Source organism: Anomaloglossus baeobatrachus, unplaced genomic scaffold (genome assembly GCF_048569485.1).
Source record: "Anomaloglossus baeobatrachus isolate aAnoBae1 unplaced genomic scaffold, aAnoBae1.hap1 Scaffold_138, whole genome shotgun sequence".
Classification (NCBI taxonomy): Eukaryota; Metazoa; Chordata; class Amphibia; order Anura; family Aromobatidae; genus Anomaloglossus; species Anomaloglossus baeobatrachus.
Genome location: NW_027441908.1, coordinates 424,489 through 445,472, shown reverse-complemented (window position 1 = coordinate 445,472; position 20,984 = coordinate 424,489). Strand labels below are relative to the sequence as shown.

The following is a 20,984-nucleotide window of genomic DNA, read 5'->3' as shown; positions in this document are numbered from 1 at the left end:
TCTGTATGAAGCGCGCTGTCCTCTGTATGAAGCGCTCTATTTGTTCTCTGTATGAAGCGCTCTATTTGTTCTCTGTATGAAGCGCTCTATTTGTTCTCTGTATGAAGCGCGCTATTTGTTCTCTGAAGTGCGCTATTTGTTCTCTGTATGAAGCGCTCTATTTGTTCTCTGTATGAAGCGCGCTATTTGTTCTCTGTATGAAGCGCTCTATTTGTTCTCTGTATGAAGTGCTCTATTTGTTCTCTGTATGAAGCGCTCTATTTGTTCTCTGTATGGAGCGCTCTATTTGTTCTCTATATGAAGCGCTCTATTTGTTCTCTGTATGAAGCGTGCTGTCCTCTGTATGAAGCGCTCTATTTGTTCTCTGCATGAAGCGCTCTATTTGTTCTCTGTATGAAGCGCTCTATTTGTTCTCTGTATGAAGCGCTCTATTTGTTCTCTGTATGAAGCGCTCTATTTGTTCTCTGTATGAAGCGCGCTATTTGTTCTCTGTATGAAGCGCTCTATTTGTTCTCTGTATGAAGCGCTCTATTTGTTCTCTGTATGAAGCGCTTTATTTGTTCTCTGTATGAAGCGCGCGGTTCTCTGTATGAAGCGCTCTATTTGTTCTTTGTATGAAGCGCTCTATTTGTTCTCTGTATGAAGCGCGCTATTTGTTCTCTGTATGAAGCGCTCTATTTGTTCTCTGTATGGAGCGCTCTATTTGTTCTCTATGAAGCGCGCTATTTGTTCTCTGTATGAAGCGTGCTATTTGTTCTCTGTATGAAGTGCTCTATTTGTTCTCTGTATGAAGCGCTCTATTTGTTCTCTGTATGGAGCGCGCTATTTGTTCTCTGTATGAGGCGCTCTATTTGTTCTCTGTATGAAGCGCTCTATTTGTTCTCTGTATGAAGCACGCTATTTGTTCTCTGTATGAAGCGCTCTATTTGTTCTCTGTATGAAGCGCTCTATTTGTTCTCTGTATGAAGCGCTCTATTTGTTCTCTGTATGAAGCGCTCTATTTGTTCTCTGTATGAAGCGCGCTATTCTCTGTATGAAGCGCTCTATTTGTTCTCTGTATGAAGCGTGCTATTTGTTCTCTGTATGAAGCGCTCTATTTGTTCTCTGTATGGAGCGTGCTATTTGTTCTCTGTATGAAGCGTGCTATTTGTTCTCTGTATGAAGCGCTCTATTTGTTCTCTGTATGAAGCGCGCTATTTGTTCTCTGTATGAAGCGCTCTATTTGTTCTCTGTATGGAGCGCTCTATTTGTTCTCTGTATGAAGCGCGCTATTTGTTCTCTGTATGAAGCGCTCTATTTGTTCTCTGTATGGAGCGCTCTATTTGTTCTCTGTATGAAGCGCGCTATTTGTTCTCTGTATGAAGCGCGCTATTTGTTCTCTGTATGAAGCATGCTATTTGTTCTCTGTATGAAGCGCTCTATTTGTTCTCTGTATGAAGCGCTCTATTTGTTCTCTGTATGAAGCGCTCTATTTGTTCTCTGTATGAAGCGTGCTATTTGTTCTCTGTATGAAGCGCGCTATTTGTTTTCTGTATGAAGCGCTCTATTTGTTCTCTGTATGGAGCGCGCTATTTGTTCGCTGTATGAAGCGCGCTATTTATTCTCTGTATGAAGCGCGCTATTCTCTGTATGAAGCGCGCTATTCTCTGTATGAAGCGCGCTATTCTCTGTATGAAGCGCGCTATTCTCTGTATGAAGCGCTCTATTTGTTCTCTGTATGAAGCGCTCTATTTGTTCTCTGTATGAAGCGCTCTATTTGTTCTCTGTATGAAGCGCTCTATTTGTTCTCTGTATGAAGCGCGCTGTTCTCTGTATGAAGCGCTCTATTTGTTCTCTGTATGAAGCGCTCTATTTGTTCTCTGTATGAAGCGTGCTATTTGTTCTCTGTATGAAGCGCGCTATTTGTTCTCTGTATGAAGCGCTCTATTTGTTCTCTGTATGAAGCGCGCTATTTGTTCTCTGTATGAAACGTGCTATTTGTTCTCTGTATGAAGCGTGCTATTTGTTCTCTGTATGAAGCGCTCTTTGTTCTCTGTATGAAGCGCTCTATTCTCTGTATGAAGCGTGCTATTTGTTCTCTGTATGAAGCGCGCTATTTTTTCTCTGTATGAAGCGCGCTATTTGTTCTCTGTATGAAGCGCGCTATTTGTTCTCTGTATGAAGCGCGCTATTTGTTCTCTGTATGAAGCGTTTTATTTGTTCTCTGTATGAAACGTGCTATTTGTTCTCTGTATGAAGCGCGCTATTTGTTCTCTGTATGAAGCGCGCTATTTGTTCTCTGTATGAAGCGCTCTATTTGTTCTCTGTATGAAGCGTGCTATTTGTTCTCTGTATGAAGCGCTCTATTTGTTCTCTGTATGAAGCGCGCTATTTGTTCTCTGTATGAAGCGCGCTATTTGTTCTCTGTATGAAGCGCGCTATTTGTTCTCTGTATGAAGCGCGCTATTTGTTCTCTGTATGAAGCGTGCTATTTGTTCTCTGTATGAAACGTGCTATTTGTTCTCTGTATGAAGCGTGCTATTTGTTCTCTGTATGAAGCGCGCTATTTGTTCTCTGTATGAAGCGCTCTATTTGTTCTCTGTATGAAGCGTGCTATTTGTTCTCTGTATGAAGCTCTCTATTTGTTCTCTGTATGAAGCGCGCTATTTGTTCTCTGTATGAAGCGTGCTATTTGTTCTCTGTATGAAGCTCTCTATTTGTTCTCTGTATGAAGCGTGCTATTTGTTCTCTGTATGAAGCTCTCTATTTGTTCTCTGTATGAAGCTCTCTATTTGTTCTCTGTATGAAGCTCTCTATTTGTTCTCTGTATGAAACGTGCTATTCTCTGTATGAAACGTGCTATTTGTTCTCTGTATGAAGCGCGCTATTTGTTCTCTGTATGAAGCGCGCTATTTGTTCTCTGTATGAAGCGCTCTATTTGTTCTCTGAAGCGCTCTATTTGTTCTCTGTATGAAGCGCGCTATTTGTTCTCTGTATGAAGCGCTCTATTTGTTCTCTGCATGAAGCGCTCTATTTGTTCTCTGTATGAAGCGCGCTATTCTCTGTATGAAGCGCTCTATTTGTTCTCTGTATGAAGCGCGCTATTTGTTCTCTGTATGAAGCGCTCTATTTGTTCTCTGTATGAAGCGTGCTATTTGTTCTCTGTATGAAGCGCTCTATTTGTTCTCTGTATGAAGCGCTCTATTTGTTCTCTGTATGAAGCGCGCTATTCTCTGTATGAAGCGTGCTATTTGTTCTCTGTATGAAGCGCTCTATTTGTTCTCTGTATGAAGCGTGCTATTTGTTCTCTGTATGAAGCGCTCTATTTGTTCTCTGTATGAAGCGCTCTATTTGTTCTCTGTATGAAGCGCTCTATTTGTTCTCTGTATGGAGCGCGCTATTTGTTCTCTGTATGAAGTGCTCTATTTGTTCTCTGTATGAAGTGCTCTATTTGTTCTCTGTATGAAACGTGCTATTTGTTCTCTGTATGAAGTGCTCTATTTGTTCTCTGTATGAAGCGCTCTATTTGTTCTCTGAAGCGCTCTATTTGTTCTCTGTATGAAGCGCGCTATTTGTTCTCTGTATGAAGCGCTCTATTTGTTCTCTGCATGAAGCGCTCTATTTGTTCTCTGTATGAAGCGCGCTATTCTCTGTATGAAGCGCTCTATTTGTTCTCTGTATGAAGCGCGCTATTTGTTCTCTGTATGAAGCGCTCTATTTGTTCTCTGTATGAAGCGCTCTATTTGTTCTCTGTATGAAGCGTGCTATTTGTTCTCTGTATGAAGCGCTCTATTTGTTCTCTGTATGAAGCGCTCTATTTGTTCTCTGTATGAAGCGCGCTATTCTCTGTATGAAGCGTGCTATTTGTTCTCTGTATGAAGCGCTCTATTTGTTCTCTGTATGAAGCGTGCTATTTGTTCTCTGTATGAAGCGCTCTATTTGTTCTCTGTATGAAGCGCTCTATTTGTTCTCTGTATGAAGCGCTCTATTTGTTCTCTGTATGGAGCGCGCTATTTGTTCTCTGTATGAAGTGCTCTATTTGTTCTCTGTATGAAGTGCGCTATTTGTTCTCTGTATGAAGCGCTCTATTTGTTCTCTGTATGAAGCGTGCTATTTGTTCTCTGTATTAAGCGCTCTATTTGTTCTCTGTATGGAGCGCTCTATTCTCTGTATGAAGCGCGCTATTTGTTCTCTGTATGAAGCGCGCTATTTGTTCTCTGTATGAAGCGCGCTATTTGTTCTCTGCATCAAGCGCGCTATTTGTTCTCTGTATGAAGCGTGCTATTTGTTCTCTGTATGAAGCGTGCTATTTGTTCTCTGTATGAAGCGCGCTATTTGTTCTCTGTATGAAGCGCTCTATTTGTTCTCTGTATGGAGCGCTCTATTTGTTCTCTGTATGAAGCGCGCTATTTGTTCTCTGTATGAAGCGCGCTATTTGTTCTCTGTATGAAGCATGCTATTTGTTCTCTGTATGAAGCTCTCTATTTGTTCTCTGTATGAAGCGCTCTATTTGTTCTCTGTATGAAGCGCTCTATTTGTTCTCTGTATGAAGCGTGCTATTTGTTCTCTGTATGAAGCGCGCTATTTGTTCTCTGTATGAAGCGCTCTATTTGTTCTCTGTATGGAGCGCGCTATTTGTTCGCTGTATGAAGCGCGCTATTTATTCTCTGTATGAAGCGCGCTATTCTCTGTATGAAGCGCGCTATTCTCTGTATGAAGCGCGCTATTCTCTGTATGAAGCGCTCTATTTGTTCTCTGTATGAAGCGCTCTATTTGTTCTCTGTATGAAGCGCTCTATTTGTTCTCTGTATGAAGCGCTCTTTGTTCTCTGTATGAAGCGCGCTGTTCTCTGTATGAAGCGCTCTATTTGTTCTCTGTATGAAGCGCTCTATTTGTTCTCTGTATGAAGCGTGCTATTTGTTCTCTGTATGAAGCGCGCTATTTGTTCTCTGTATGAAGCGCTCTATTTGTTCTCTGTATGAAGCGTGCTATTTGTTCTCTGTATGAAACGTGCTATTTGTTCTCTGTATGAAGCGTGCTATTTGTTCTCTGTATGAAGCGCTCTATTTGTTCTCTGTATGAAGCGCTCTATTCTCTGTATGAAGCGTGCTATTTGTTCTCTGTATGAAGAGCGCTATTTGTTCTCTGTATGAAGCGCGCTATTTGTTCTCTGTATGAAGCGCGCTATTTGTTCTCTGTATGAAGCGCGCTATTTGTTCTCTGTATGAAGCGCGCTATTTGTTCTCTGTATGAAGCGCGCTATTTGTTCTCTGTATGAAGCGCTCTATTTGTTCTCTGTATGAAGCGCTCTATTTGTTCTCTGTATGAAGCGTGCTATTTGTTCTCTGTATGAAGCGCTCTATTTGTTCTCTGTATGAAGCGCTCTATTTGTTCTCTGTATGAAGCGCGCTATTTGTTCTCTGTATGAAGCGCGCTATTCTCTGTATGAAGCGCGCTATTTGTTCTCTGTATGAAGCGTGCTATTTGTTCTCTGTATGAAACGTGCTATTTGTTCTCTGTATGAAGCGTGCTATTTGTTCTCTGTATGAAGCGCGCTATTTGTTCTCTGTATGAAGCGCGCTATTTGTTCTCTGTATGAAGCGTGCTATTTGTTCTCTGTATGAAGCTCTCTATTTGTTCTCTGTATGAAGCGCGCTATTTGTTCTCTGTATGAAGCGCGCTATTTGTTCTCTGTATGAAGCGTGCTATTTGTTCTCTGTATGAAGCTCTCTATTTGTTCTCTGTATGAAGCGCGCTATTTGTTCTCTGTATGAAGCGCGCTATTTGTTCTCTGTATGAAGCGTGCTATTTGTTCTCTGTATGAAGCTCTCTATTTGTTCTCTGTATGAAGCTCTCTATTTGTTCTCTGTATGAAGCGCTCTATTTGTTCTCTGTATGAAGTGTGCTATTTGTTCTCTGTATGAAACGTGCTATTCTCTGTATGAAACGTGCTATTTGTTCTCTGTATGAAGCGCGCTATTTGTTCTCTGTATGAAGCGCGCTATTTGTTCTCTGTATGAAGCGCTCTATTTGTTCTCTGAAGCGCTCTATTTGTTCTCTGTATGAAGCGCGCTATTTGTTCTCTGTATGAAGCGCTCTATTTGTTCTCTGCATGAAGCGCTCTATTTGTTCTCTGCATGAAGCGCTCTATTTGTTCTCTGTATGAAGCGCGCTATTCTCTGTATGAAGCGCGCTATTTGTTCTCTGTATGAAGCGCTCTATTTGTTCTCTGTATGAAGCGTGCTATTTGTTCTCTGTATGAAGCGCTTTATTTGTTCTCTGTATGAAGCGCTCTATTTGTTCTCTGTATGAAGCGCGCTATTCTCTGTATGAAGCGTGCTATTTGTTCTCTGTATGAAGCGCTCTATTTGTTCTCTGTATGAAGCGTGCTATTTGTTCTCTGTATGAAGCGCTCTATTTGTTCTTTGTATGAAGCGCTCTATTTGTTCTCTGTATGAAGCGCTCTATTTGTTCTCTGTATGAAGCGTGCTATTTGTTCTCTGTATGAAGCGCGCTATTTGTTCTCTGTATGAAGCGCGCTATTTGTTCTCTGTATGAAGCGTGCTATTTGTTCTCTGTATGAAGCGCGCTATTTTTTCTCTGTATGAAGCGCTCTATTTGTTCTCTGTATGGAGCGCGCTATTTGTTCTCTGTATGAAGCGCGCTATTTGTTCTCTGTATGAAGCGCGCTATTCTCTGTATGAAGCGCGCTATTTCTTCTCTGTATGAAGCGCTCTATTTGTTCTCTGTATGAAGCGCTCTATTTGTTCTCTGTATGAAGCGCGCTATTCTCTGTATGAAGCGCTCTATTTGTTCTCTGTATGAAGCGCTCTATTTGTTCTCTGTATGAAGCGTGCTATTTGTTCTCTGTATGAAGCGCTCTATTTGTTCTCTGTATGAAGCGCTCTATTTGTTCTCTGTATGAAGCGCTCTATTTGTTCTCTGTATGAAGCGCTCTATTTGTTCTCTTTATGGAGCACGCTATTTGTTCTCTGTATGAAGCGTGCTATTCTCTGTATGAATCGCACTCTTTGTTCTCTGTATGAAGCGCTCTATTTGTTCTCTGTATGAAGCGCTCTATTTGTTCTCTGTATGAAGCGCTCTATTTGTTCTCTGTATGAAGCGCGCTATTCTCTGTATGAAGCGCTCTATTTGTTCTCTGTATGAAGCGCTCTATTTGTTCTCTGTATGAAGCGTGCTATTTGTTCTCTGTATGAAGCGCTCTATTTGTTCTCTGTATGAAGCGCTCTATTTGTTCTCTGTATGAAGCGCTCTATTTGTTCTCTGTATGAAGCGCTCTATTTGTTCTCTGTATGAAGCGTGCTATTTGTTCTCTGTATGAAGCGCTCTATTTGTTCTCTGTATGAAGCGTGCTATTTGTTCTCTGTATGAAGCACGCTATTCTCTGTATGAAGCGCTCTATTTGTTCTCTGTATGAAGCGCGCTATTCTCTGTATGAAGCGCTCTATTTGTTCTCTGTATGAAGCGCTCTATTTGTTCTCTGTATGGAGCGCGCTATTTGTTCTCTGTATGAAGCGCTCTATTTGTTCTTTGTATGAAGCGCGCTATTTGTCCTCTGTATGAAGCGCTCTATTTGTTCTCTGTATGGAGCGCGCTATTTGTTCTCTGTATGAAGCGCTCTATTTGTTCTCTGTATGGAGCGCTCTCTTTGTTCTCTGTTTGAAGCGCGCTATTTGTTCTCTGTATGAAGCACGCTATTTGTTCTCTGTATGGAGCGCTCCATTTGTTCTCTGTATGGAGCGCTCTATTTGTTCTCTGTATGGAGCGCTCTATTTGTTCTCTGTATGGAGCGCTCTATTTGTTCTCTGTATGGAGCGCTCTATTTGTTCTCTGTATGAAGCGCTCTATTTGTTCTCTGTATGGAGTGCTCTATTTGTTCTCTGTATGGAGCGCTCTATTTGTGCTCTGTATGAAGCGCTCTATTTGGTCTCTGAAGCGCTCTATTTGTTCTCTGTATGAAGTGCTCTATTTGTTCTCTGTATGGAGCGCTCTATTTGTTCTCTGTATGGAGCGCGCTATTTGGTCTCTGAAGCGCTCTATTTGTTCTCTGTATGAAGCGCTCTATTTGGTCTCTGTATGAAGCGTGCTATTTGTTCTCTGTATGAAGCGCTCTATTTGTTCTCTGTATGGAGCGCTCTATTTGTTCTCTGTATGGAGCGCTCTATTTGTTCTCTGTATGAAGCGCTCTATTTGTTCTCTGTATGGAGCGCTCTATTTGGTCTCTGTATGAAGCGCGCTATTTGTTCTCCCTATGTAAGTCGGGGTCAGTGTGGGCTCCCCAGTATACAGCAAATCCACGCACCAGGAAAGCGACTCTAGGCAGCCGGACTAATGAAAAACAGAACAAAATAAATATAAGGCCAAAGGCCCGACGCCCCTGTGCTGCGCCACACGTAACCGCGATTTATGCCGCCACCTCACCAACCTTTGCCTAACCAAGGGACTGTCTGAACAGACGCCTCATACCTAGTAATCCTTCTGGGAAGCTGGAGTAATTGTGCGTGTGAACACGCCCTACCAGTGGTGCAGCACAGGAGTAATTGTGTGTGTGAACATGCCCTACCAGTGGAGCAGCACAGGAGTAATTGTGTGTGTGAACATGCCCTACCAGTGGTGCAGCACAGGAGTAATTGTGTGTGTGAACATGCCCTACCAGTGGAGCAGCACAGGAGTAATTGTGTGTGTGTGAACACGCCCTACCAGTGGAGCAGCACAGGAGTAATTGTGTGTGTGAACACGCCCTACCAGTGGAGCAGCACAGGAGTAATTGTGTGTGTGAACACGCCCTACCAGTGGTGCAGCACAGGAGTAATTGTGTGTGTGAACACGCCCTACCAGTGAAGCAGCACAGGAGTAATTGTGTGTGTGAACACGCCCTACCAGTGGTGTAGCACAGGAGTAATTGTGTGTGTGAACACGCCCTACCAGTGGTGCAGCACAGGAGTAATTGTGTGTGTGAGCACGCCCTACCAGTGGAGCAGCACAGGAGTAATTGTGTGTGTGAACACGCCCTACCAGTGGTGCAGCACCGGAGTAATTGTGTGTGTGAACACGCCCTACCAGTGGAGCAGCACAGGAGTAATTGTGTGTGTGTGTGAACACGCCCTACCAGTGGTGCAGCACAGGAGTAATTGTGTGTGTGACCATGCCCTACCAGTGAAGCAGCACAGGAGTAATTGTGTGTGTGAACACGCCCTACCAGTGGAGCAGCACAGGAGTAATTGTGTGTGTGAACATGCCCTACCAGTGAAGCAGCACAGGAGTAATTGTGTGTGTGAACACGCCCTACCAGTGGTACAGCACAGGAGTAATTGTGTGTGTGAACACGCCCTACCAGTGGTGCAGCACAGGAGTAATTGTGTGTGTGAACATGCCCTACCAGTGGTGCAGCCCAGGAGTAATTGTGTGTGTGACCATGCCCTACCAGTGGTGCAGCACAGGAGTAATTGTGTGTGTGAACATGCCCTACCAGTGGAGCAGCACAGGAGTAATTGTGTGTGTGAACATGCCCTACCAGTGGTGCAGCACAGGAGTAATTGTGTGTGTGAACACGCCCTACCAGTGGTGCAGCCCAGGAGTAATTGTGTGTGTGAACACGCCCTACCAGTGGTGCAGCACAGGAGTAATTGTGTGTGTGAACATGCCCTACCAGTGGAGCAGCACAGGAGTAATTGTGTGTGTGAACACGCCCTACCAGTGGAGCAGCACAGGAGTAATTGTGTGTGTGAACACGCCCTACCAGTGGAGCAGCACAGGAGTAATTGTGTGTGTGAACACGCCCTACCAGTGGTGCAGCACAGGAGTAATTGTGTGTGTGAACATGCCCTACCAGTGGTGCAGCACAGGAGTAATTGTGTGTGTGAACATGCCCTACCAGTGGAGCAGCACAGGAGTAATTGTGTGTGTGTGAACACGCCCTACCAGTGGAGCAGCACAGGAGTAATTGTGTGTGTGAACACGCCCTACCAGTGGAGCAGCACAGGAGTAATTGTGTGTGTGAACACGCCCTACCAGTGGTGCAGCACAGGAGTAATTGTGTGTGTGAACACGCCCTACCAGTGAAGCAGCACAGGAGTAATTGTGTGTGTGAACACGCCCTACCAGTGGTGTAGCACAGGAGTAATTGTGTGTGTGAACACGCCCTACCAGTGGTGCAGCACAGGAGTAATTGTGTGTGTGAGCACGCCCTACCAGTGGAGCAGCACAGGAGTAATTGTGTGTGTGAACACGCCCTACCAGTGGTGCAGCACCGGAGTAATTGTGTGTGTGAACACGCCCTACCAGTGGAGCAGCACAGGAGTAATTGTGTGTGTGTGTGAACACGCCCTACCAGTGGAGCAGCACAGGAGTAATTGTGTGTGTGAACATGCCCTACCAGTGGAGCAGCTCAGGAGTAATTGTGTGTGTGAACACGCCCTACCAGTGGTGCAGCACAGGAGTAATTGTGTGTGTGAACACGCCCTACCAGTGGAGCAGCACAGGAGTAATTGTGTGTGTGTGAACACGCCCTACCAGTGGTGCAGCACAGGAGTAATTGTGTGTGTGACCATGCCCTACCAGTGAAGCAGCACAGGAGTAATTGTGTGTGTGAACACGCCCTACCAGTGGAGCAGCACAGGAGTAATTGTGTGTGTGAACATGCCCTACCAGTGAAGCAGCACAGGAGTAATTGTGTGTGTGAACACGCCCTACCAGTGGTACAGCACAGGAGTAATTGTGTGTGTGAACACGCCCTACCAGTGGTGCAGCACAGGAGTAATTGTGTGTGTGAACACGCCCTACCAGTGGTGCAGCCCAGGAGTAATTGTGTGTGTGACCATGCCCTACCAGTGGTGCAGCACAGGAGTAATTGTGTGTGTGAACATGCCCTACCAGTGGAGCAGCACAGGAGTAATTGTGTGTGTGAACATGCCCTACCAGTGGTGCAGCACAGGAGTAATTGTGTGTGTGAACACGCCCTACCAGTGGTGCAGCCCAGGAGTAATTGTGTGTGTGAACACGCCCTACCAGTGGTGCAGCACAGGAGTAATTGTGTGTGTGAACATGCCCTACCAGTGGAGCAGCACAGGAGTAATTGTGTGTGTGAACACGCCCTACCAGTGGAGCAGCACAGGAGTAATTGTGTGTGTGAACACGCCCTACCAGTGGAGCAGCACAGGAGTAATTGTGTGTGTGAACACGCCCTACCAGTGGTGCAGCACAGGAGTAATTGTGTGTGTGAACATGCCCTACCAGTGGTGCAGCACAGGAGTACTTGTGTGTGTGAACATGCCCTACCAGTGGAGCAGCACAGGAGTAATTGTGTGTGTGAACATGCCCTACCAGTGGTGCAGCACAGGAGTAATTGTGTGTGTGAACATGCCCTACCAGTGGAGCAGCACAGGAGTAATTGTGTGTGTGAACACGCCCTACCAGTGGTGCAGCACAGGAGTAATTGTGTGTGTGAACATGCCCTACCAGTGGTGCAGCACAGGAGTACTTGTGTGTGTGAACATGCCCTACCAGTGGAGCAGCACAGGAGTAATTGTGTGTGTGAACACGCCCTACCAGTGGTACAGCACAGGAGTAATTGTGTGTGTGAACACGCCCTACCAGTGGAGCAGCACAGGAGTAATTGTGTGTGTGTGAACACGCCCTACCAGTGGTGCAGCACAGGAGTAATTGTGTGTGTGACCATGCCCTACCAGTGAAGCAGCACAGGAGTAATTGTGTGTGTGAACACACCCTACCAGTGGAGCAGCACAGGAGTAATTGTGTGTGTGAACACGCCCTACCAGTGGTACAGCACAGGAGTAATTGTGTGTGTGAACACGCCCTACCAGTGGTGCAGCACAGGAGTAATTGTGTGTGTGAACACGCCCTACCAGTGGTGCGGCCCAGGAGTAATTGTGTGTGTGACCATGCCCTACCAGTGGAGCAGCACAGGAGTAATTCTGTGTGTGAACACGCCCTACCAGTGGAGCAGCACAGGAGTAATTGTGTGTGTGAACATGCCCTACCAGTGAAGCAGCACAGGAGTAATTGTGTGTGTGAACACGCCCTACCAGTGGTACAGCACAGGAGTAATTGTGTGTGTGAACACGCCCTACCAGTGGTGCAGCACAGGAGTAATTGTGTGTGTGAACATGCCCTACCAGTGGTGCAGCCCAGGAGTAATTGTGTGTGTGACCATGCCCTACCAGTGGTGCAGCACAGGAGTAATTGTGTGTGTGAACATGCCCTACCAGTGGAGCAGCACAGGAGTAATTGTGTGTGTGAACATGCCCTACCAGTGGTGCAGCACAGGAGTAATTGTGTGTGTGAACACGCCCTACCAGTGGTGCAGCACAGGAGTAATTGTGTGTGTGAACATGCCCAACCAGTGGTGCAGCCCAGGAGTAATTGTGTGTGTGAACATGCCCTACCAGTGGAGCAGCACAGGAGTAATTGTGTGTGTGAACATGCCCAACCAGTGGAGCAGCACAGGAGTAATTGTGTGTGTGAACACGCCCTACCAGTGGTACAGCACAGGAGTAATTGTGTGTGTGAACACGCCCTACCAGTGGTGCAGCACAGGAGTAATTGTGTGTGTGAACATGCCCTACCAGTGGTGCAGCCCAGGAGTAATTGTGTGTGTGACCATGCCCTACCAGTGGTGCAGCACAGGAGTAATTGTGTGTGTGAACATGCCCTACCAGTGGAGCAGCACAGGAGTAATTGTGTGTGTGAACACGCCCTACCAGTGGTGCAGCCCAGGAGTAATTGTGTGTGTGAACACGCCCTACCAGTGGTGCAGCACAGGAGTAATTGTGTGTGTGAACATGCCCAACCAGTGGTGCAGCCCAGGAGTAATTGTGTGTGTGAACATGCCCTACCAGTGGAGCAGCACAGGAGTAATTGTGTGTGTGAACATGCCCAACCAGTGGAGCAGCACAGGAGTAATTGTGTGTGTGAACATGCCCTACCAGTGGAGCAGCACAGGAGTAATTGTGTGTGAACACGCCCTACCAGTGGAGCAGCACAGGAGTAATTGTGTGTGTGAACACGCCCTACCAGTGGAGCAGCACAGGAGTAATTGTGTGTGTGAACACGCCCTACCAGTGGTGCAGCACAGGAGTAATTGTGTGTGTGAACATGCCCTACCAGTGGTGCAGCACAGGAGTACTTGTGTGTGTGAACACGCTCTACCAGTGGAGCAGCACAGGAGTAATTGTGTGTGTGAACACGCCCTACCAGTGGTGCAGCCCAGGAGTAATTGTGTGTGTGAACACGCCCTACCAGTGGTGCAGCACAGGAGTAATTGTGTGTGTGAACACGCCCTACCAGTGGAGCAGCACAGGAGTAATTGTGTGTGTGAACATGCCCTACCAGTGGAGCAGCACAGGAGTAATTGTGTGTGTGAACATGCCCTACCAGTGGTGCAGCACAGGAGTAATTGTGTGTGTGAACATGCCCTACCAGTGGTGCAGCACAGGAGTAATTGTGTGTGTGAACATGCCCTACCAGTGGTGCAGCACAGGAGTAATTGTGTGTGTGAATACGCCCTACCAGTGGAGCAGCACAGGAGTAATTGTGTGTGAACACGCCCTACCAGTGGTGCAGCACAGGAGTAATTGTGTGTGTGAATACGCCCTACCAGTGGAGCAGCACAGGAGTAATTGTGTGTGTGAACACGCCCTACCAGTGGAGCAGCACAGTAGTAATTGTGTGTGTGAACACGCCCTACCAGTGGTGCAGCACAGGAGTAATTGTGTGTGTGAACATGCCCTACCAGTGGAGCAGCACAGGAGTAATTGTGTGTGTGAACATGCCCTACCAGTGCAGCACAAGAGCTTACAACTTATCTACCTAAACATAAACAAATCCCATAAATCCCCTGAATATCCTTAATTGCTGAAGCCAAACTACGCAGCTCAGCAACACAGTCCTAGAAATCTTCTAGAGCAATGGTCAATCAAACGTGTGGCGCTGTCCCTTTAAGGTTTGAAATGTAACTGATACCTGACACAGCAGAGACGGCGAGTGTTATTGTGTGTATAGTCAGCCTGACTAGAACAGATAGGTGTTTTGGTACCAAATCATAAAGCATAGCGTGCATGCGGTCCTGGGCCCAGCCTACCGTACCTGGGTACTATGGTGTCCAGCAGCTATAACCAGAGACTTGAATATCCTTTCACGAGGAACCAGTATAGCCAGCAACTGCAGAATGGTGACCTCCGGCACAGGATGCTGCTCACACGCGTCGCGGTCCTCTTCACCAAACTCCAACACGTATCTTTTCCCAATTCATTTAAGTGTTTCTGCGGCGGCTCCTTTCACGCATACTTCTCGCTTTCCCTGCAGCTCACACACACCGCCTCCTCCGCTCGAGAAGTCCAGTGGAGAAGTCCGTTGAGATGTTGCTATAGTAACTAAACTAGTCAAATGCAGATGCAAAACAGCGGCCTCTTGTGGTTGGTCAGTAATAATGCATACAATAAACAGTAAATAAGCATTTCACAGTGGATAAAGGTCATTAATACACTTTCACTTACGATCCCCAGAAAATCTACACTAACGGTGCACCGAAATATCCGAGATCACGAGGGCTTTATTATCCGTCATTTTGCAGGGGCTGTGTGCTATGAAACCACACAATTGGTGCATAAAGGTCATTAATACACTCACACATTGTCTCCCTATGGAGCACTCTATTTGTTCTCTCCCGGTGAAGCGCTCTATTTGTTCTCTGTATGAAGCGCTCTATACATTTTCTCCCTATAAAGCACTCTTTGTTCTCTCTATGAAGAGCTCTTTACATTTTCACCTTATGAAGCGCTCTAGGTATTTCCCCTATGAAGCGCTGTATTTGTTCTCTCTATGAAGCGCTCTATACATTTTCTCCCTATGAAGTGCTCTCTTTGTTCTCTCCCTATGAAGTGCTCTCTTTGTTCTCTCCCTATGAAGTGCTCTCTTTGTTCTTTCTATGAAGCGCTCTATTTGTTCTTTTTATGAAACGCTCTATACATTTTCTCTATGAAGTACTCTTTGTTCTCTCCCTATGAAGCACTCTATTTGATCTTTCCCTATAAAACGCTCTATTCTATCCCTATGAAGCACTCCATATGTACTATCCCTGTGAAGCGCTCTTTGCGTTCTTTCCCTATGACACTGTCACGGATGTGTCACAGCGGTATCATGGCTGGCTGACAATCCAGTGACAGCGAGTGCTAGAAGATCCCAGAGACTGGCAGCACATATTATCTGACAGTTCCCTGTTTCTGCAGCTGCGGACTCTATGACCCTGGGAAACTGTCAGTTTTTCCTCTGTTGTTATCCTCTGACTTCCTTTATTAACCTCACCCTGGGGTGGTTTGAGTGTGGTTTATAGTGTCCTCTTTGTTGTGGTCTGCAGTTGTCGCCTCCTGTTGCTCCAGAGATTTCTGTGGTTGCTGCAGCTCAGATAAGTGTTTGTCTTTTGCTATCTACCAGGGCTCTGGTAATTGCAGTCATGTTTCCCCTGTATTGTTCCCTTGTGTCTTCCTTTTGTGTTAGTGGTGCTGACTTAGCGCCCGTACCCTTCATCCTTACTTAAGGCGCATTTATCAGGGGAAGTTAGTGCCCCAGGTATCCAGCTTGGCAACAGGTGCAGAGGGTCGGTGAGGGTGAGCTGCAAGTTGTTGGCAGGGGTCACCACTTCCCCCATTCCCTGGCTATAAGGCATTCCTTTCTCCTTCCTGTGTGTTGTCCTATACGGCTGGTATAGATTTTATCCTCAGCCGTGACATTATAAACCATCGCAACCGAGAAAAAACTTAAACAGATTTTTTTTTTCCTCTTTGATTCCTAGTCATGGGTCCTGTGGCCGTTCTTACAGGACAGATAAAGGGTCTGTCTGTGGAGGCGGCAGAGATGCCGGGTCTGTCTGTGGAGGCGGCAGAGATGCCGGGTCTGTCTGTGGAGGCGGCAGAGATGCCGGGTCTGTCTGTGGAGGCGGCAGAGATGCCGGGTCTGTCTGTGGAGGCGGCAGAGATGCCGGGTCTGTCTGTGGAGGCGGCAGAGATGCCGGGTCTGTCTGTGGAGGCGGCAGAGATGCCGGGTCTGTCTGTGGAGGCGGCAGAGATGCCGGGTCTGTCTGTGGAGGCGGCAGAGATGCCGGGTCTGTCTGTGGAGGCGGCAGAGATGCCGGGTCTGTCTGTGGAGGCGGCAGAGATGCCGGGTCTGTCTGTGGAGGCGGCAGAGATGCCGGGTCTGTCTGTGGAGGCGGCAGAGATGCCGGGTCTGTCTGTGGAGGCGGCAGAGATGCCGGGTCTGTCTGTGGAGGCGGCAGAGATGCCGGGTCTGTCTGTGGAGGCGGCAGAGATGCCGGGTCTGTCTGTGGAGGCGGCAGAGATGCCGGGTCTGTCTGTGGAGGCGGCAGAGATGCCGGGTCTGTCTGTGGAGGCGGCAGAGATGCCGGGTCTGTCTGTGGAGGCGGCAGAGATGCCGGGTCTGTCTGTGGAGGCGGCAGAGATGCCGGGTCTGTCTGTGGAGGCGGCAGAGATGCCGGGTCTGTCTGTGGAGGCGGCAGAGATGCCGGGTCTGTCTGTGGAGGCGGCAGAGATGCCGGGTCTGTCTGTGGAGGCGGCAGAGATGCAGGGTCTGTCTGTGGAGGCGGCAGAGATGCAGGGTCTGTCTGTGGAGGCGGCAGAGATGCCGGGTCTGTCTGTGGAGGCGGCAGAGATGCAGGGTCTGTCTGTGGAGGCGGCACAGATGCAGGGTCTGTCTGTGGAGGCGGCAGAGATGCAGGGTCTGTCTGTGGAGGCGGCAGAGATGCAGGGTCTGTCTGTGGAGGCGGCAGAGATGCAGGGTCTGTCTGTGGAGGCGGCAGAGATGCCGGGTCTGTCTGTGGAGGCGGCAGAGATGCCGGGTCTGTCTGTGGAGGCGGCAGAGATGCCGGGTCTGTCTGTGGAGGCGGCAGAGATGCCGGGTCTGTCTGTGGAGGCGGCAGAGATGCCGGGTCTGTCTGTGGAGGCGGTACAGATGCCGGGTCTGTCTGTGGAGGCGGCAGAGATGCAGGGTCTGTCTGTGGAGGCGGCAGAGATGCAGGGTCTGTCTGTGGAGGCGGCAGAGATGCCGGGTCTGTCTGTGGAGGCGGCAGAGATGCCGGGTCTGTCTGTGGAGGCGGCAGAGATGCCGGGTCTGTCTGTGGAGGCGGCAGAGATGCAGGGTCTGTCTGTGGAGGCGGCAGAGATGCAGGGTCTGTCTGTGGAGGCGGCAGAGATGCAGGGTCTGTCTGTGGAGGCGGCAGAGATGCCGGGTCTGTCTGTGGAGGCGGCAGAGATGCCGGGTCTGTCTGTGGAGGCGGCAGAGATGCCGGGTCTGTCTGTGGAGGCGGCAGAGATGCCGGGTCTGTCTGTGGAGGCGGCAGAGATGCCGGGTCTGTCTGTGGAGGCGGCAGAGATGCCGGGTCTGTCTGTGGAGGCGGCAGAGATGCCGGGTCTGTCTGTGGAGGCGGCAGAGATGCCGGGTCTGTCTGTGGAGGCGGCAGAGATGCCGGGTCTGTCTGTGGAGGCGGCAGAGATGCCGGGTCTGTCTGTGGAGGCGGCAGAGATGCCGGGTCTGTCTGTGGAGGCGGCAGAGATGCCTGGTCTGTCTGTGGAGGCGGCAGAGATGCCTGGTCTGTCTGTGGAGGCGGCAGAGATGCCGGGTCTGTCTGTGGAGGCGGCAGAGATGCAGGGTCTGTCTGTGGAGGCGGCAGAGATGCCGGGTCTGTCTGTGGAGGCGGCAGAGATGCCGGGTCTGTCTGTGGAGGCGGCAGAGATGCCGGGTCTGTCTGTGGAGGCGGCAGAGATGCCGGGTCTGTCTGTGGAGGCGGCAGAGATGCCGGGTCTGTCTGTGGAGGCGGCAGAGATGCCGGGTCTGTCTGTGGAGGCGGCAGAGATGCCGGGTCTGTCTGTGGAGGCGGCAGAGATGCCGGGTCTGTCTGTGGAGGCGGCAGAGATGCCTGGTCTGTCTGTGGAGGCGGCAGAGATGCCTGGTCTGTCTGTGGAGGCGGCAGAGATGCCGGGTCTGTCTGTGGAGGCGGCAGAGATGCAGGGTCTGTCTGTGGAGGCGGCAGAGATGCAGGGTCTGTCTGTGGAGGCGGCAGAGATGCAGGGTCTGTCTGTGGAGGCGGCTCTAACGTTCAGTCCAGAGGTGGATCCACGGGACCGTGCCCTGGACTTCCCCAGAGAGACAACCAGGAGCGAAACCCTATACAGGGATTGTCTGGCGGCCTCCCCAGAGGGCCTAGATGCACTGCAGCCGGGATACAAGCGAGTTCGGGTTTTGCGTCCTTCGGATGTCCGTACGGGATATAGCAACTTGTCCAACAGTAGCCATGGGCAGGACGGATGACTGGAACCGGATACAGGTGCCGAGTGGAAACGGCAGACGGAGTCCGGGGTCCAGCGAGGAGTGCAGGCTGATGTGGCCAGATGGAATCCAGAACCGTTGGCGGGTACAGGCTGACGGAAGATGACGGGATCCACAGCTGATAGTCACCGGGGCAACTCCTGGGAAGCGGCAGGCTGGACACACTCCTGTTGGCAGTCGGACACTGTGGGCAGAGACTGGGTTAACCTGGGTACAAGGCACAGAGGGACCTTAACATCTAGTGCAAGCGATAAACTACAAGAACACGTTGAACAGGCACCGCCCACAAGCAAAAGGAAGTCTTATATACCTTGCACCTGTAATCAGCCATATCCTGTTTCAGTGACGCTTGCCCTTTAAGAAGAGGTGAGTGAGAGCGCCCTAGTGCGCATGCGCGAGGCCCGAGCGCCGGAGATCAACACAGGACGCAGCGAAGAGAGCGGAGGCGATGTAGGGGAAGCAGGAGCTGAGTCCCGGACCGCAGCGGGATGCCGGGGCCGACGGGCGGGGAGCACGGAGGACGTACAGGAGGGAGAGCGGGGGCAGCAGCCGTGGCCAGGGCGCCCGAGGACCAGATCGGTGAGTGACGGGCGGATTCGGGATCCCGGGAGCGTGACAGTACACCCTCCCTCACGCCCCCCTCCCCGCGACCGGGACAGGAATTCGCGAAGAAGAGGAGCAGCAATGTTCTCCTGGGGTTCCCAGGACCGTTTCTCGGGACCGAATCCCTCCCAATCAACAAGAAAGAACTGCTTACCCCTCACTCTCTTCATGGCCAAGATGTCTCTTACCTCATACACTTCATCATCGGCAAGAGGAGGAGAAGTACCGGGATCAGAAAAGTAGGGACTTAAGATGACTGGCTTGAGCAAAGATACGTGGAAGGAGTTAGGGATGCGCATCGTGGCTGGAAGCCGAAGTTTGTACGAGACCTCGTTGATCCGCTTAATATTTTTGAAAGGACCGATATATCAAGGACCCAACTTGTAGGATGGAATCTTCAGCCGGACGTACTTGGAGGAAAGCCACACCATATCCCCAGGAGAAAAGTGAGGAGGATCGAGGCGTCTTTTGTCAGCATGTTTCTTCATCCGAGCGGAAGCACGTTCAAGAGAGGTTTTGGCGGTACTCCATATCTTGGAGAAATCTCTGGACAGGATGTCTGCAGCGGGTACACCAGAAGTAGAGGGTACCGGTAGTGGCACGGAGGGCTGAAGACCGTAGACGACATGGAAGGGAGAGCTGGAGAAGGACTCACTGGTGTGATGGTTGTATGAGAACTCAGGCCAAGGTAGCAGCTTGGTCCAGTCGTTGTGGTGGACATTGACGACGTGCCAAAGAAATGAAGTCAAGACCTGGTTGACCCGTTCGACCTGACCATTCGATTGAGGGTGGTAGGCCGAGAAGTCTAGGGACACTCCCAGGAGTTTACAGAGCGCCCTCCAGAAACGTGAGGTGAATTGACTCCCCCTGTCGAACACTATATGCAGAGGAAAGCCGTGAAGCCGGAAGATATGTTGAATAAAGAGGTTGGCGAGGTCCGGAGCAGAGGGTAGTCTGACCAAGGGCACGAAATGGGCCATTTTTGAGAAACGATCCACCTCAACCCAGATAACAGTAAATCCTGAAGACAAGGGCAAGTCCATGATAAAATCCATGGCTATGTGTTTCCATGGGACGGAGGGAATGGGCAGAGGCAAGAGACGACCGGTGGCCAGGTGCTTGGGAGTCTTGTTGCGAGCACAGGACAGACACGCTGCAACAAAAGAGACGACATCCTTACGAAGAGATGGCCACCAATAGTGACGGGAGATCATGCCCCAAGTCATCTTCTGACCCGCATGACCGTCCACCTTTTGAGGATGGCCCCAGTGAAGGAGCTTTTGTCTCTCGTCCTCCACGACGAGGGTCTTCCCAGGAGGTATCTGCGACAGTGACTGGAGCCACCGGAACGACCTTACTGGGGCAAATGATGAACTAGTCAGGTACGAAGGATCGGGACAAGGCATCGGCCCGCACATTCTTGTCAGCGGGCCGGAAATGTAGCTGGAAATCGAAGCGGGCGAAAAACAGAGACCATCGGGCTTATCGAGGATTGAGTCTCCGGGCCGAGTGCAGGTATGCTAAGTTTTTGTGATTGGTATAAATTATGACGGGATATACCGCTCCCTCCAGCAAGTATCGCCACTCCTCCAAAGCTAACTTAATAGCCAAAAGCTCCCGATCACCGATAGTGTAATTGCGTTCCGGAGCAGAGAAGGCCTTGGAGAAGAATCGACAGGTAACCATCTTTCCGGAGGACGACTTCTGCATCAGCACGGCTCCAGCACCCGCGGACAAGGCATCCACTTCCACCGTGAATTGTCTTTTCACCTCTGGTCGATGGAGAATGGGAGCGGAAGCAAAGGCCTGCTTCAGGGAGCGGAAGGCATTTTCGGCCTCAGGAGACCATTCTTTGGGATCCGCCCCTTTTCTAGTCATAGCGGAGAGAGCAGCCGTCAGTGCGGAAAAGTGGGGGGTGAATTGCCGGTAATAATTTGCAAATCCCAGGAAGCGTTGAATAGCTTCCAGTCCAGAAGGGGGAGGCCAGGTGAGAATGGAAGACAGTTTCTCAGGATCCATCTGTAGGC

General features: G+C 49.3%; 1 protein-coding gene across 1 annotated transcript in view; it reads left to right on the top strand.

Annotated features, from left to right (window-relative positions):
- NEURL4 (neuralized E3 ubiquitin protein ligase 4) overlaps positions 1-20,984 on the top strand; it is a 203,518-nt gene that overhangs the window by 125,292 nt on the left and 57,242 nt on the right. The window lies entirely within an intron of this gene.